This window comes from Symphodus melops, assembly GCF_947650265.1.
Source record: "Symphodus melops genome assembly, chromosome: 19".
In the NCBI taxonomy this organism is placed as follows: Eukaryota; Metazoa; Chordata; class Actinopteri; order Labriformes; family Labridae; genus Symphodus; species Symphodus melops.
In genome coordinates, this window is record NC_136709.1 from 21,423,518 (window position 1) to 21,438,734 (window position 15,217).

Genomic DNA, 15,217 nt, shown 5'->3' on the forward strand with positions numbered 1-15,217 from the left:
AGCTCTATAAGTGTTTTACAGTACGACTGTAGATATGAACAGAATATGACAGGATCAGGTCTTATGGAGGACACGAAGCTGCGAGCGTTGAATGAGTCCATTAAAATCGATGTTTAGCGTCGTTGCTACATTAAGGTGTGTTTAAGGCGTGAAGCATGCACACGCCTCTCCCGCGTCTCGGGGTGTGCGGTTCATACACGCGGCCCCTCGTGGAGTAATGACTCACTAAATGGGATTGATAAATAACCTCATCAAACCCCTGCTGGCACACCGAGTGTTTGTGCTACAGGCGCTAAGTGAACCTGAACAGAACAAATGACATGTGACACCGCTGGCGTTGAGGTCATAAAAACAGCTTAGGCTCCAGACGTTTATCCTTCACGTTTTATGACTTTCTTTAAGAGCAATCACACGGAGAGCGGAGGCGACGTGCTGATACTCTCCACCTTGAAGCGTCTGCTTTTCCAACACGGATGGCAAGATTTCACTCCATACAGTCTGTCTGTACATCAAGGCACATTTCAGGGTCAAGGATTATTATTATTCTTTTTGAAAGAAAAAAACAAACCCTCGTATGTCGGCCGAGCTCGTAGAAAAGGTGCGAGTGAAAGGGTCTACAGGAAGTATTGATCCGACTGGAACTGCATTCAGCGTGGGTGGAGTCCTGCAGCCTGCAGCTTGTGCAACCGTGCAATCATTTTATGCCTTTAAACACAAATTGCCCCCTCCCCCCTTTAGGTTCAGTCAAGCTGCAGTGCTGTCCATGCAGGAGGTTTAGAGTGTGGTGCATGTTTTTAAACAACAGCTTAATGATAATCAATCAATTCAACAGATTTCCTTCCTAATGTAGCTTCAAAGGCGAGCGTCTGTGCCTGGAGGGCTTTTCCCCTCACGGAGGCATCGAGCACCTCTGAAGCTAAAGATCAAATAATTACACACTCACACCGTGTAGGTGGGGAAACACGACCTCGTCAAGGTTAAAGGTCACGTTTCCTCTGCTCTTTATGCTCTCCAATTAACACAGAAATCCATTTTTGAAAAGGCAAATATAGAAAGACCCGGGGGCAGCACGTAATAATAAATGCTCTTCATTCATGTGTGTGCACAACAAAGAAGTCTGCACAAGCCCCGCCTACCTTCTCTGGTCCAAACTAATCCAGAGCATTCAGGAGCAGAATCTAAAGTTTCCTTCATGTCAGGAAGAGACTTTTATCTTTTAAACTCTGCAAAGCTCCGGATATCTGGCATGAATGAAAGCCGATCGGGTCAGGGTCAGTTCTGGAGCTGCTGTTTGGCCTTCACACGTCAGCTGTGCGGCGAGTCACGTCTCCAGTCGTCTCAGAGGACGGCAGATGGAGCAGAGCAGCAGACAGGTGTAGAGGTAATTTAAAAACAATTCTCTTTCTCACCAAGACAAAACAAACATCCCCGTCCGCCTCGACGATTCAGGTGTCACATACGTTTAGCACTAAATGGTCATCCTGGGCGCTCCGGCTCAAACCCGAACACGCCGTTTGATTCCATCTTTAAATGAATCTCTTCGTGAAGCTTTCTTGATGTTTCCCTCCCGCGTCACTAAAACAGAAAACGTGTGTGGCTCAGTCTTTATCTTAACGTCGGGTGAAAACACACTTCTACAAAACAACAATGCTTTTAGAAAGAGGACAGCCTCTGTATTCCAAATCACCCTGAGCCAAAACACTCCATGCTTCATTAAAGGTGAAGAAATAGCTGCTACGTGGTTCATTCACCCACTCGATATTTAGAAGAAAATGAGACGAGGCGTCGCTGTAGAAAGCGGCGTAAATAATGCACGGCTGAATAAATCGATGCATCTTCATATAAGTTCAGAGCTCGGATCACTCAGGGCTGTGACCTCCACGTTTCATGGACACGAGGGGAGGAGGGGATTCAGATAAGCAGCACGGGCGAGACATTTAAAAACACAGCCGACGTTTTTCTCCTCCTGAATGAAGAAACGAACGACGAGAGAAGCTGCGACGACTTCCAGGTTCAGTGAAACACAAAAGTCGAGGTGTGGATAATTTAAGAAAGCGAATCCTTCCATCCATCTGTCCAGTCAGATGTGTGTGTGTAAGGCGACTCACAGACAGGTGATGCACGCTCAGTGATTGGCAGCATGGCGACGTGACTGGAGGCTGATGTAGCTAACGGCAGATGGAGGACGGAGGTGTTTGAGAGATGGAGCCAGGTGTGCAGGTGAGCCTGAGTTTGGATGATAAGATCGCACTTTTAAACTGCTGATCATCAATCCATCTGCAGACCGTGTGATCCTACGAAACTTCCACGAATTCATTCAGTGTGGTCGACTCTGTGAATGTCATTCAGTCACTGTGTGACCTCACTTGGTGTGTCACAGGAGCTGCTGAGTTACGGCGGGATTAGAGCCAGCTGGCTGTTGCAACGAGAGATTTTGCTGAATGAATGTTTGACACTAAGGAGTCAAGGTGACGCGCTCTTTCCTGCCTCGTGAAGAGGAACCCGACCACCTACTGTGTAATAAAATCAGTCGGTTGTCAGTTAGCAAGACTCAACGTCTCAGCTGTTTTCTTACACTGACCTCGGGCCGAAACACGCCACATTTTATCCCTCAGTTTTTGGACGTAGTGTGAAACAACACAAACTGCGTCTCCTCGGCTTTCCAAAAGCCGAACGGAAAACTGGAAGAGAGGGCGGGGATTCGAACCCGCGTTGAGGACGACCGCCTCCATCGCTGAAGATCTTAAACACGGACTCCATTAGAAAACTAAAGTTGTAAACTTCCTAAACTGCCTGCTGATGTGTGATCAGGTTGCTATGGCTGCTCAGGTCGCTCAGCAGCTCTCAGCCATGCATATCAACAAAGAGCAACGATTGAAGCGGGAGACCCACGACGAGCTTTACACGGCTCAGTGAGAGATCACCACGGCAGCTATCAGGACTGAACAACTGTTCCATTCAAAGAATGTGTTGGGAATATCTTTGGCAGCCTTGGAGAGAAATATAATGTCAGGACTTTAACAAAGAGCAGGATTCAAAGCCTTCCAGCTACAAGTATTAATTAACATGAAGGATTACAGGGTGCAGTCGTCTGCCCGATCAGACTCAACGTATTCTCCATGGCCACATTCAGAACGGTTTTAATGGACACCGTTCGCTCAACCAGGACGGAGGATCCATCCGGAGCAGAATGAATTATTAAGCAGAGAGTCTGTGCTGGCCGTCAGCGTTCATGGAGTGCAGGATTTTGCAGAAGTGCCTTTAAAAGAAACCCCGTGACCTCCAGGACTCGTACGTTCTTAGATGTGTGATGTTCGGCCTCGTAGTCAAGTCGCGCGGCGTGCCCGGCGTCCTTCAACCTGCCTCGCCTGCTTTGGTCTGAACCCCCTTCAGGAGAAACCGCCGTGAACTTGCTCCATGTTGTTGTGGGCGGCGTACAGAGGCGGAGAGAGAGGAAGGGAAAAAAGAAGAACAATTGAAGAATGTTCTGGCTTTTCTTGTGGCTGCATTGCATCATAGTTTAACAGCTTCGCTGGGAGCTGAAACGGTCCCTCTGCAGCTTCAGCGATGGATTCCTCCTGATGTAATAATTGAATATCACGAACATGGCGGCTCTTGAAAGCAGCAATTGATGTTTATTTCCTGAGGCACATTCCCAATAGAAAGTAGCACAGCAAAATTCACCAATGCATATTTATAAAAAGCGTGTACTCTGTTTTCTCCTGACTGCAGCAGCTGAGGGAACAAACTCCTCCAACAAGAGCAACAAAAACTCGGCCAGCTTCAATCTGTTTCCTCTCCAACACGCCTTCGACTACCTTTTGACAACTACAGTGTTAGTCATGTATTTTCACAGTACAACATCAAAATGTCTGATCGGAACAACTCTTACCAACAAGGCCGAGGATAACTGAGTAACACACAGCTGTTAGCTTCCATTGTGGCTTCGTGCCATGATGACAACTTGTTATTTTACCAATTTAACATCCTGGTAAAAAAAACTTTAAAAACAAGGTTTTACAAAAGGACTTTGAATTACAAGCAAATACAACGAAGCGAAAGATCCCAAACACAGGAGAAACCAAAACCACATAAAAAGCCAATTCAATTCAAAAAACTTTATTTGTCGCCGGGGCACGATTCAAAGGCACAGAGGGGAGTAAATTTGAGTCAAGATGTTAGAAGAAAGTTAAATACAAAAAAGAAGGTCTGAAGATGTTTATGCAGTAATGAACCAGCCAATCATCATCTGTGGTTTTGCACGTTTTTTTTGGAAGCCTAGTGATAAACGCTCAACGCTGCAACTCCGCCGGAAATCGTGAGGATCAGTGCTGAGCAGCGACCAGCAAAACACAAGAAAGTATAATAAATACTAATAACACAAAACGTACTACCATGCAGAAATGATGAGCTCTGTCACAAACACCACCGTCCTTACACTGGGGATGCTACGATTAGCCGCGTGGCTAACTTCAGCCGTGCAGTTGCAGGAAGTTGCACGAGACTCGGGGACTAAAATTTGCATTCTGGCTCACAGGCCACGGTGGCAGGAAGATGAAAAGTCAGGTACCAGGTGTCACGAGACTAAAACGAGAACATGATGCAACGTATGCCTCTCATCGCTCGGCTCGCTTCCTGTTCCGTCTCTCAATAAGATCCGATGAACTCGAGAGAGAGAGAGAGAGAGAGAGAGAGAGAGAGAGAGAGAGAGAGAGCCGTATTCCCTGGGACTCTTTTCTTCCAGGGCTGAGTGAAACGTCACCCACATGAAGAATGGCACCGATATCCGGCCAGAGGACAGCTTCCTCACTCTCCCTTGTTTTCTGAGCCAGATAAATCAGCTCAAGGTTCCTCAGTGATCCTCTGTGTGGCAACGCGAGGGGGATTTATCATTCTCAGATAAAGGCTCGCTCCTCGTCAACGTTCGCTCTCGCCCTCTGCTGTGAATTTATGAGGACTGGTGGCATTGTGTGAGCAGCCTTTCCCAGTTACACAGACGCTGCACAACAAGAACATCCATTGTGTTGACGCTATTCATTTCTACCCAGAGGACGCGTTGAGACACTTCACAAATGATGTTTTATGCAGTTTCATTTGGAAAGTGTAACAGGAAGTGACATTCATACACTTTCATCATTTAACGAGCAGCACAGTTTGAACTTGATCCGGTTTGACGATCGTTCACGTTCATCATGGTTTCTTCCATTTCTCTTGTTTGGAAACTTTACATGTAATAAATAATATCAGACAACTTCAATGGCTCAGACCAGACCAGACTAGCCAAGACCAAGACAGACCCGAGACCCGAGTGCTCCGAGACTAGACCCAAATAATATTTAAGGACCATATATATTAATTATTAATCATCATCTTGTGTGCAGGGGGGCGTGAACGCTGCAGCCGTTACTGGGGGACAAAAAAACAATCAAAATCAAGATGAATTTAAGTAATTTGATCTTTTAGAAGGAGGCGTTTTCTTTCTCTTCACGTTCATGATGGTGATCCTGATTTTAAATCCAGAGTCTGCGAGACAAGACCGAGTTCAGTTACTGAACTTTGACCTGAGACCATGACTGATTTTAAGTATCACAACCTACTAAACCTATCGACCTATCAAAAGCTACTCCACTTCTGTCACCCATCAAGTTCAGTTGGTGATTTATGAAGCATCCTGAGGGAGCGCTCGTCTTCTGGTGTCTGAACCTGTCCAGTGTTTCCTGCACGTGTGTTAACCAGTGGAAACAGGAAGCTTGGCCTGCCTTGTTGCTGCTGAATAACGTCTGAAGAACGGCTGGGACGTGACGAGCTAATGATGCATAAAACAGCAAACAAGAACTCATGGAAAGACCCAAAGCAGCCTTCCTCTTTCTTCCCATAACAAACGTCTCTGTGCAGCACAAACATCATGAAGTTTAACCTCCTCAGTGAAGCGTCACCTCTCCCGACTTCATGCCTGCAGTATAAATAAATGCTTCCTGTTTGTCTGTGTTGGTGTAATTACCAAATGGTAGCGTTTACTCCGACAACTTGACCTCTGCTAATGTTTTTAAAGCGCTCAATCGTGAAAAAGCGAGTAACACTGAGAATCAAAGCAGCGTTCTGATTGGGCCGGGGAAGAAAGAAGTACAGAGCGCTGCTTTTGATGGATGCATGCAAACACCACGCTACGGCCAATGAGAAGGCGTCTTGATCCAACCTTCACAACAAGACCAAAGTCTTTTATCGACAGAGGAGAACTCTGTCGCCCCCCGGTGGTGAAACAAACAACCAAACTCCCAGTGTGTCTGCACCTTTAAGAAAACGCTAAAGACCCAGCTGGTGAAATTCATGATGACGATGGGTTTGATGCCGATTAGAACTCTCAATAACGGCTGATGATGCACCTCTGATCACTTCCTGTCAGCACCTGTGTGTCCAATCAGACTGTTGGTTTGGACTTCCTGACGTCGATAAAAGCTGATAAGTGAATCGTAAAATCGGATACTTGAAGGGAGAATATGATGTCCTTTTAAAGTCAGAGTTGTCCTGTCATCACTATTAAGACTCTATGGAATAAAATCTGTTAGAGAGACACATAAATACAGGAAGTATTTTTGGACTCTGCAACACCTGCTGCTAAGCTAACTGCACTCATTAGCGGATTAATCATGTGGAAATATTCTCTGATTCCAGGAAAAGACCAAAAAACTAACGGTGAATATTTGCCAGTAACAAGTGCAGTCAGTTAGCCTGGAGCCTGAGCGTTGTTATTCCTCTCTGCAGAGCTTTATTGTTGTCGAAAAACTATTAAGAGCACATGAAATGGGCAGCCGTGTTGCACTGGGTGACATGCTCCTTCATTACCATGAACAAGGGCATTGTTAATTATTCTTCCTCAGTCCAGCAGACACACCGACCCGCTGCCATAAAAACCAACGAGAGGACTCGTTTCAGTCTGCCGCTGAAAATGTGCCCAAACAAACACCCACGGTGTCACTCGTCAGAGCGCTCGAGCCAAGATGGAGGACTCACTCATGCTTTCACACTCTGTGCTCGGTCGCCGTTTTACACGAGAGCCGGTGGGAACGGTTGGGCGATGTCACTGAGACCTCCCTGACCTGATGTTCACACATGCACAGATCGTCTCTGTCGGACGGAGCAGAGACGTGATGGAAAAATCTACACGGGACGTCGATGGTCGCAGGATATAAACGCCGCCCGTCCTGCTGTAAGGGGCCGGCGGGAGAAGTTCCAGGTGAGGCAGGACTGAACATGTCTGCTGTTTGCTCATTCTGCACATTTCAGGAGGGTTTGTTACTTTTGGCGCGTCATCCATGGAGCCGCGTTCTGTTTTGCAGCTCCGTCCGTCATGGATGGCGTGCAGATCTTCATCCTTCCTCTTTTTCTTTCAGCCGATTTATGTGATTACAGAAGGTCCTCCACAATCTGTGATAAGAGTCAAGTCCCTAGCAACTGTGTTCTCTTCTTAGTAACGGTTTGATCTGATGATCAGCTGCGTTCGACTGAGGGACAGCAGAGACCTTGCCTAAATGTCCAATCAGACTCAAGTGTTTGACGCACTTCAGCACGATTGGCCGAGTCCATCCGAGCTTTTCTGTTGCAACAGGAAACAAACAAAAAAATTAATTGTGGAAATCTGTCTGATAGCTGCATTTGTGAGTTTGTCACTCGGTGCGTGCAGAGAGAAACACTCTCTCTCCACCTGTTGTGTAATTACTGCTGGCGGACGAGTGAAGCACATTTGGCTTCACTCAAACTTAAATGGACTTTGTCCTTTTGGAGGAATTGATTGATGAATACAAGGAAACAAAAACATTTCCAAAACCTCTCGCAGACTTTTGGCATGAAACACTTCATTTACAGAGCGATCACATTTACCCTGCATGCATCTTTTTTTCTTCTTTTATTTTTTAAAACCCTGAACCATCATTTGCCACAGAGCATCGACTGCACGCTCCTGCAGCCTGGCTCGTCCCATCATGTGCTCTTGAAAGACATTCGCCGCTCATTAGCTGATATCCTGAGGCACAGCTGCCTCTCCTTTCTGCTTGTGAAGCTTTTTGTTGTTGACCTCCAGGGTGCTTTGGCCACCCCCCTATTTTTTTTATTTTCCTACTCTCCATCTCATACTATGTAGAGGCTTCTCTGCGACCGCCGCAGGGCGCAGCGTGGACCTCTCTGCATCTCTCATAAAAGTCTTTTTAAGGCTTCGGTTTGAAGCTGCGTCCTTATTAGGTAACACGCTGTAAAGCTGAGAGCGACTACAGTGGCGGCGTTGACGGTGTTTTCCGGGCTCTTGCAGCTTTTTGCTTCCTGTGTTTGATGTCTTCTGCCAACATGTGATGAAGCTGTTTGAAAACCCCACCAAAGGGCCGAAGAGAGCGAGTCTCTCTCTGGATGTGTGATCATCGCTGTCATCGCCGCCTCTCCTCCAGTCCGCTCAGCTGAAACGCTCCATTTCCCATCCCGGCTCTCATTGTTATGACAGCCGGGGTTTTAGTTTTCCAGCTGACTCAGGTTACTCTCTGCCTCATTGAGTCATAAGTGCTGAGTCACTGTACAGCCGCAGGACCTCGCACCATGTCTCCTGATCAAAGGGGCTTGACCATCAGCAGCTTTGGTCGTCTCCAGGCTGGCAGGCGCGAGGCGGGTGGATCCATTTAAACTCAGAGTGACACTTCAGAGAGGCGGGATACAGCAGGTCAGCTTTAAGCTGCTGCTCACGCTGATTCTCCTCTTCCTATAAAAGTGAGCAAAGTGACGATTTTTAATGGTTCCCAGGATGATCCGGTCAGACTTCCCTTTGGTTTGAGGGTTTGAACATTTTACTTCCCCAGTGATTGAAGGAAGGAAATCCATTTTTACTCACAGACCTGAAACTATCACTGCCTCCTCGTCCTGCACGATGTCCACCATGTTGGTTTACCCTAAAGATGTTTGACAGCGAGAGATTTGGACTATTCCCGACATGGTGAGAAGAAGAACAGGACTTAAGTAGTCCAAAACTATCACCACTTCCTGCCCTGCATCGGCCATCTTTGTTTTCTCTAAAGTCCCTCGGGTTGTTTTTTGAATGAATGTGATCCCGTGTGGTCTCATGTCATCTCCTCCACACACTGAAGGATCATGACTAGTTGATCTATCATGAGGTCGGAGGCCGTGTGTGGGCTCGCTCTCTCTCTCTCTCTCTCTCTCTCTCATTGCTAGCACACTGTCGCTAACTCGTAGCTTCAAATAAACACAGAGCGACCATGATCTCAAAAGGCTTCTTCCCTCTCGTCCGTGACTCAAACAGCTTCATGCATGCTCATGTTAACTTGATGTGAACACGGTACAGCTGGTGACTCACTCATACAGTCATACATGTACACAGGAGAGACTGGAGTTATGAGATATGAACCACTAGCATGTGGCACGGTCGTCCTTTCAGCGTGAGACTCCGCTCTTTTTGCTTTTTATCTGCTAATTAACTTCAGCTTTAACACGACATGACAGATCAGTCAAATCACAGAAAATCTCAAGGGTGGAAATAAATGGATTCAGCGGGTTGAAACTCAGAGTAGGACACATATATACAGTATGGAGACATTAACCCCTCGCCCACGTTCAGCCGACCTCACATTAACCCAAAGGCATTAAACAGAAGCGACGCCTGAGACATGAAAGGATATCATGCTGATATTTGATTGGCCATAAAGAGGTTCCCTTACATTAAACGCCTGACGGAAGCTGGCAGCCGACGTTTCAAACCTGCGTCACAGCGGAGCGGCTTGATCACTGATTTTCTCCGCAGGTAGAGATTTAAGGTTTAAACATGCAGCTTTCACTAAACGTAGCATATGGCCAGGAGTGTCGCTTATGTAAGCCGTAATCCAGTGAATTTAAAGCACAACGCCGACATAGAGAGGCAGCTCAGGTTATACAGAGCGCTGTCTCAACAAGTTTTCAAACAAGGATCCAAACACGTCTTTTAAAACTATCCACAGTGAGCTCAATGTTCAGCTTCTGTTCAAAGAAGAGGAGGCGTCTTTTCTCTCTTTCTCGGGGTTTGAACCAGCAACCTTGCAGCACTAAGCGCTGCGTTCCCCTCTCCAGGTTACTGCTGCCCTCATTTAATGACCCAGTGCTATTTGTAGCTCAGCTCATTCCCACCGTCAGCACCTGTAAATGAAAATATATTGGCCTGGGGATGAAGAGGGCAAATAAACAGGGAAGTGAGGACACAGGGGGGGTGGCAGGGTGTGTGTGTGTGTGTGTGTGTGTGTGTGTGTGTGTGTGTGTGTGTGTGGGGCAGACCTGACTCAGCTGAATGTAGCACCAGTGACATCGCCTCCTGGAAGTGGGTCAACCAAACACACCTCCACCCTGAACCGTGCAGACTGTGAGCTAATTAACGTGGAGGTATAAACGAGACGACTGCTGAATTATCATATTATGTAGATTGAGATCAGATAATTAGAGAAGGGCGCAGAGGTGCAACGTTTGAAGACGGTAATACGTCAAGTATTGACTGCGGGTTCAGAGCGCCGTGCCCCCAGCACATGATGAAAAATGATGAGGAATAATTCCCCCCATGGTGGAGCCCAACACACTCTACCTGCGGCAACTCAGAGACAGGTAACACACTCGGCTATTAATCCTTTAAATGTGAGGAAGAGATGCTAATACATATTCATGCAAATTAATGCAGCGCTGCAACCCAACCTGACAGGGGAGCTTATTAAATTCTGGTTCTTTAAAAACCCGCCGTGACATTCAGGAGTCTAAATCCTGTCCCAACCTCGTTAACCAGTGTAAAAAACAGCCGCGTGTGCGACTGGTAACAGAGCTGCTCAAGACACAAACACACTAATCCACACCTGATTTGGCGTTTTTGTTCAGCTCAGGGCCGTACGTACGAACCAATCAGATGATGGAGGCGTCCTGCTGCTCTGTTAAAGCATGTCGGACTATTTTGTAAAAAAAATATTTAATGTGACACAAAAACATTTCAGAGATCAGAGAGGAGGACTCTACTTCCTGATTGGACAAATCCCGAGACACTGGTGCTCTAGTGGTTAGTGCTGCTCGCCTAAATCCTCCGGGCTCAAATCTGACCCATGGCTCTTTTTATTATTTTTTTGTTTTTGTTTGACTGTATTGATCCCTCTGAGGGGAAATCAGGTGTTTTCACTCTGGTGAACATGCAACACACACATACTGTCGGGCTCATGGAGAGGCTTCAGCCTCAACCTCTGCAGCTACAGTCCATATTTGGTCTGCACCGGGACTCGAACCTGCAACCCTCAAGTTCCCAACCCAAGTCCCTACAGACTGCACGTCATTCCCACTCTCTCTCTCCCTTTCTTCTGTGATTTCTAACTCCACACTGTTTATAAAAGGCATGAAAAGCCTGAAAATAGTTATTTTTGTTTTTAAAGTTATTTTCATTGCATTAAGTGACGTGTTTCTCAGTTGACCTTCAGGGCCACCGTAGCTTTATGTTTCTGGTAAATGATATAAATGACTCTCTTTAAATGTGTTCTTGGATTGGAAACATCACTCCGATGGTCTGGAGTTTAAAGAGCGTCTCCGTCTCCGTCCTGAGCAGAGGTGACCCGTGTGAGTCACTGACTCTCAGAGCAAACGGAAAATTGGTCCCATCAGTGTGTTTCATGTTCTCCATGTTATCAGGCGGCGCACACAAAGGCCCCGATTCTAAACCTAATAAAGTATAATAACACGCCTTGTAATGAGACGGAGACTTCCAGAGGGCACTTCATAAATTATGTAAATCTGCAGGCGAACAAAGAGCCGAAGCTTCATGGAGATGTAGCGTGAGGTCGAGAGCAGCCGGGGAACATCGTGGTCGCCTTTTTTCCACTTTCATCCCCCCAAATGTCAGCGTCTTCACCACGAGCAAGAAAGCAGCGCTGCATCTGAACGCCCGTTACTTCCTCAAGTCTCTGCCTTCGACCAGACGCTGGGCTTTGTTCGTTTATAGTTCTGGAGTTCAGTCAGCAAGGTCGAGAAATTGCAAAGGAAAAAAAAGGGATGGCACGTGCTGAGGTGAGTCAAAAGAAGAAGAAATAAATCAGGAGCGAGCGCTCGCTGGCTCGCAGTTAAATAATGAACACAGACTTCTGCGTCATTCTTCTGCTCCACAAGGCCGAAAGGCTTTCAGAGCCTGCAGGGGATCTTTACATGCAATTGTAGGCTTTGAAATCTCAGCGTTCATCAGGGGCTCGGAATCCAAACGGAGGCGATGAGCACTTGAGGGTCTCTCAAAAGTAGAAAGTGCAAGCAACCGTTTATAGTTCGCTGAGGGAGTTAAACCTGCGAGGAAGTTCACGTTAGACGAGTCTCTTCCTGCATGACCCGTTACAAGAGATCATCTGGTGTTTGAGATAAATAAACCTGAACCTCTCCAAGGCCTTTAAAAGATGTAAACAGCTAAGTGACTGCAGACGGAGAAGTCGGCATGAAACAGAATAATCTCCGTCCTCACAGCCGAGGACGATGTTCAGAAGTTAGTTTTTTAAAAGTTTCAACAAACACCATAAATGATTCACCCGCTGTGAAAGTCGTCGGACTTCTCTGTGGCAGTTATGAAAGTTGTGTCCTTAAAAGGGGGCGGGACAACACAGGGTCACAGCCAATCAGTGTTTGGGCAGTCAAAGTATCACTCACTGCTTTCCTCACTTTCTTTATGTGAGAAGTGCTGTGAGCCTGAAACGCTTCATTTCAGCTGCCGTCTCTTTAAGGCCCCTCCCCCCCATGTGCCCACTCTCCTCTGATTGGCCAGCTCAGTTCTGGTTGAGCATGTCATTGGAGGAGCTGTCAGGGGGGGGCGTGTCCTATAACATTGCTTCCTGCTTTGCTCTGATACGTCGGCAGAAAGTTCTCGTTCTTTTCCGAGGTTTAGGATGGACATCCAACATCCAACATGATATTTAAATACGGAACAGCAGGATGAATGAAGTTGATCGTTATGATGATGATCTTGTCCTCTCGTTTCCTGACGAGTTAAAAACCCCTCACAGGAGCTCTATAGAATCTATCAAATATGAACACACCTATATCTTTACTCGTCTGAAGTGAAGATATCTTTAAATGAAATGTCATCCTTATTCTAGATGCCCAGAGTCCTCACAGTTTAACAGATGATAATTCACAGCCTATAATTGCATTTAGCGGGACGTCTTCTTTTCTTTCCGTGCTCCTGGTGAAACCACGTTAGACACGCCGTGGAACACGGAGGGATTAATAGGACTTCACAATGGAGAGGATATGAACTATCCGCTGGATTTGATGGCTATTAAGTTGTAATGAGCCCGATTTGAGACGGCAAATTGACAGAAGCAGCGTAGCATCTGTCCCACTTTGGTTTAATTCACACTTATGACTCTGAGGATTTTATGATGCTTCGTATCTGTGAAGCTTTAACACGTTTCAGATGTAGGAAACAATCAGACGAGTATTAACGAGGCTTTAAACAAACAGAGGATGGAGACATGTCGCCGTGCACACGCAGCCCGAGCACTCCCACCTTCAGGGAACATTGAAGTCGGACTAATAGTGGTTTACATCAGAGCTAATCTGGGAAACAGGCCGTCTCTGACAGCCAATCATGAGCAGCGACGTCTCAGCAAAAAAACAAACCGCACGCTGCTGAGTGAGAAAAACGCTGACTTACACTTCATTTAACTGTTATTTAACACGGAAAGTTGACTAAGACAACACGCTAATTTGCAGCATTATGGCCGGAGGGAGAGACAAACATTCACTCTCTCTCTCACACACACACACACACACACACACACACACACACACACACACACACACACACACACACACACACACACACACACACACACACACACACACACACACACACACACACACACACACACACACACACACACACACACACACACACACACACACACACACACAGAGCAGAGCAGAGCAGGAAGTGGAGCAGTGTTACACAAGGATTGTACTGTTGCCAGCGAGCAGATCAGGCAGAATCTGTGATTATGTGCTTTTTTCTTGTTGCAGATTTTGCAGGTTGTAGTTTAAAGATGGCGGACTGGAAGGTGAACTCTTAAATATCTGAAACATGGAGCCGTGAGTGTTGATGAAACGGCCCGTTGAGGGTTTCAAGCTGCTGAATCCTCCTGTGAGGAGCTTTGCTTCAACATGTGCACAAGTTTAACATCTCAGAGGAGGCCGAAGATTTGCAATTAGAAACATTCTTACTGGATCGTTCAAATGACGGTCTTCAGGTAAAACAAGTGAATGTGTCTCTTCTGTTGGGATTTTATCAATAAAATAAATTACCGTAAATTCCGTACTATTGAGCGCACCTGGATATAAGCCGCACCGGCTAAAAATAAGTAAATAAATGTATTTGTACATATATAAGCCGCACTTGATTATAAGCCGCAGGTGTCCACGCTATAACAAGAGCTATTTACACAGACGTAGGCTACCGGTAACATCCGCAAATACTGTAGCGTCCGTACGGACGTTAAAGGACGACGAGAGCGTTCAAATAATAACTTTTAATAACCCGATCACTGTCGGCCGTGACCACGCCGTTTACAGCAGAGAGCAACACATAACTTGCCGTAACAATCCAACTCTCTCCCCCAGCGTTCTCTCATACAGCCACTCAACACGTTCTCGCTGGTGCATTCACTGACTCTCCACACAATCGGAATTATGAACACATTATCAACTACTGACTTTACAACATGAAGCCTAGCCGACGGTGTCTGTAACGCGGCTGATGAAAAAGATTACCGTAATATATTTCACAAGAAAAAGTCCATCCATTCACTGCCTCAGAATGACTTCATTACTCACTTCCTCAGTCTCTGTTGTCGCTGTCAGTGTCATCTTAACGTGCAGCAGCTCTGTTAGCTTCTTTGACAGCCAGGTCGATCGCCTTTAACTTGAAAGCTGCATCATATGTATTTCTCTGTGTGTTTTCCATGATGAGGGTGCGTGCATGAAGCGCAAAATGACTGATATTAAGATCCGACGTGACGAAGTCAAATGTTTTTGCGGCAGAAGCTCATTGTCCCCCATAAAAAATCCATGCATTAGCCGCACCGGAGTAGAAGCCGCAGTGCTCGAAGTGTGAGAAAAAAGTAGCGGCTTATAGTCCGGAATTTACGGTAAGTCTCATGTATTTACCCACAATGCTTTTATTTTAGGTCGCTCGCAGGCT

The 15,217-nt window shown here is 46.3% G+C and overlaps 1 protein-coding gene across 1 annotated transcript in view; it reads right to left on the reverse strand.

Annotated features, from left to right (window-relative positions):
* The window catches only part of gfra4a (GDNF family receptor alpha 4a), a 224,513-nt gene that overhangs the window by 148,520 nt on the left and 60,776 nt on the right, over window positions 1–15,217 (reverse strand). The window lies entirely within an intron of this gene.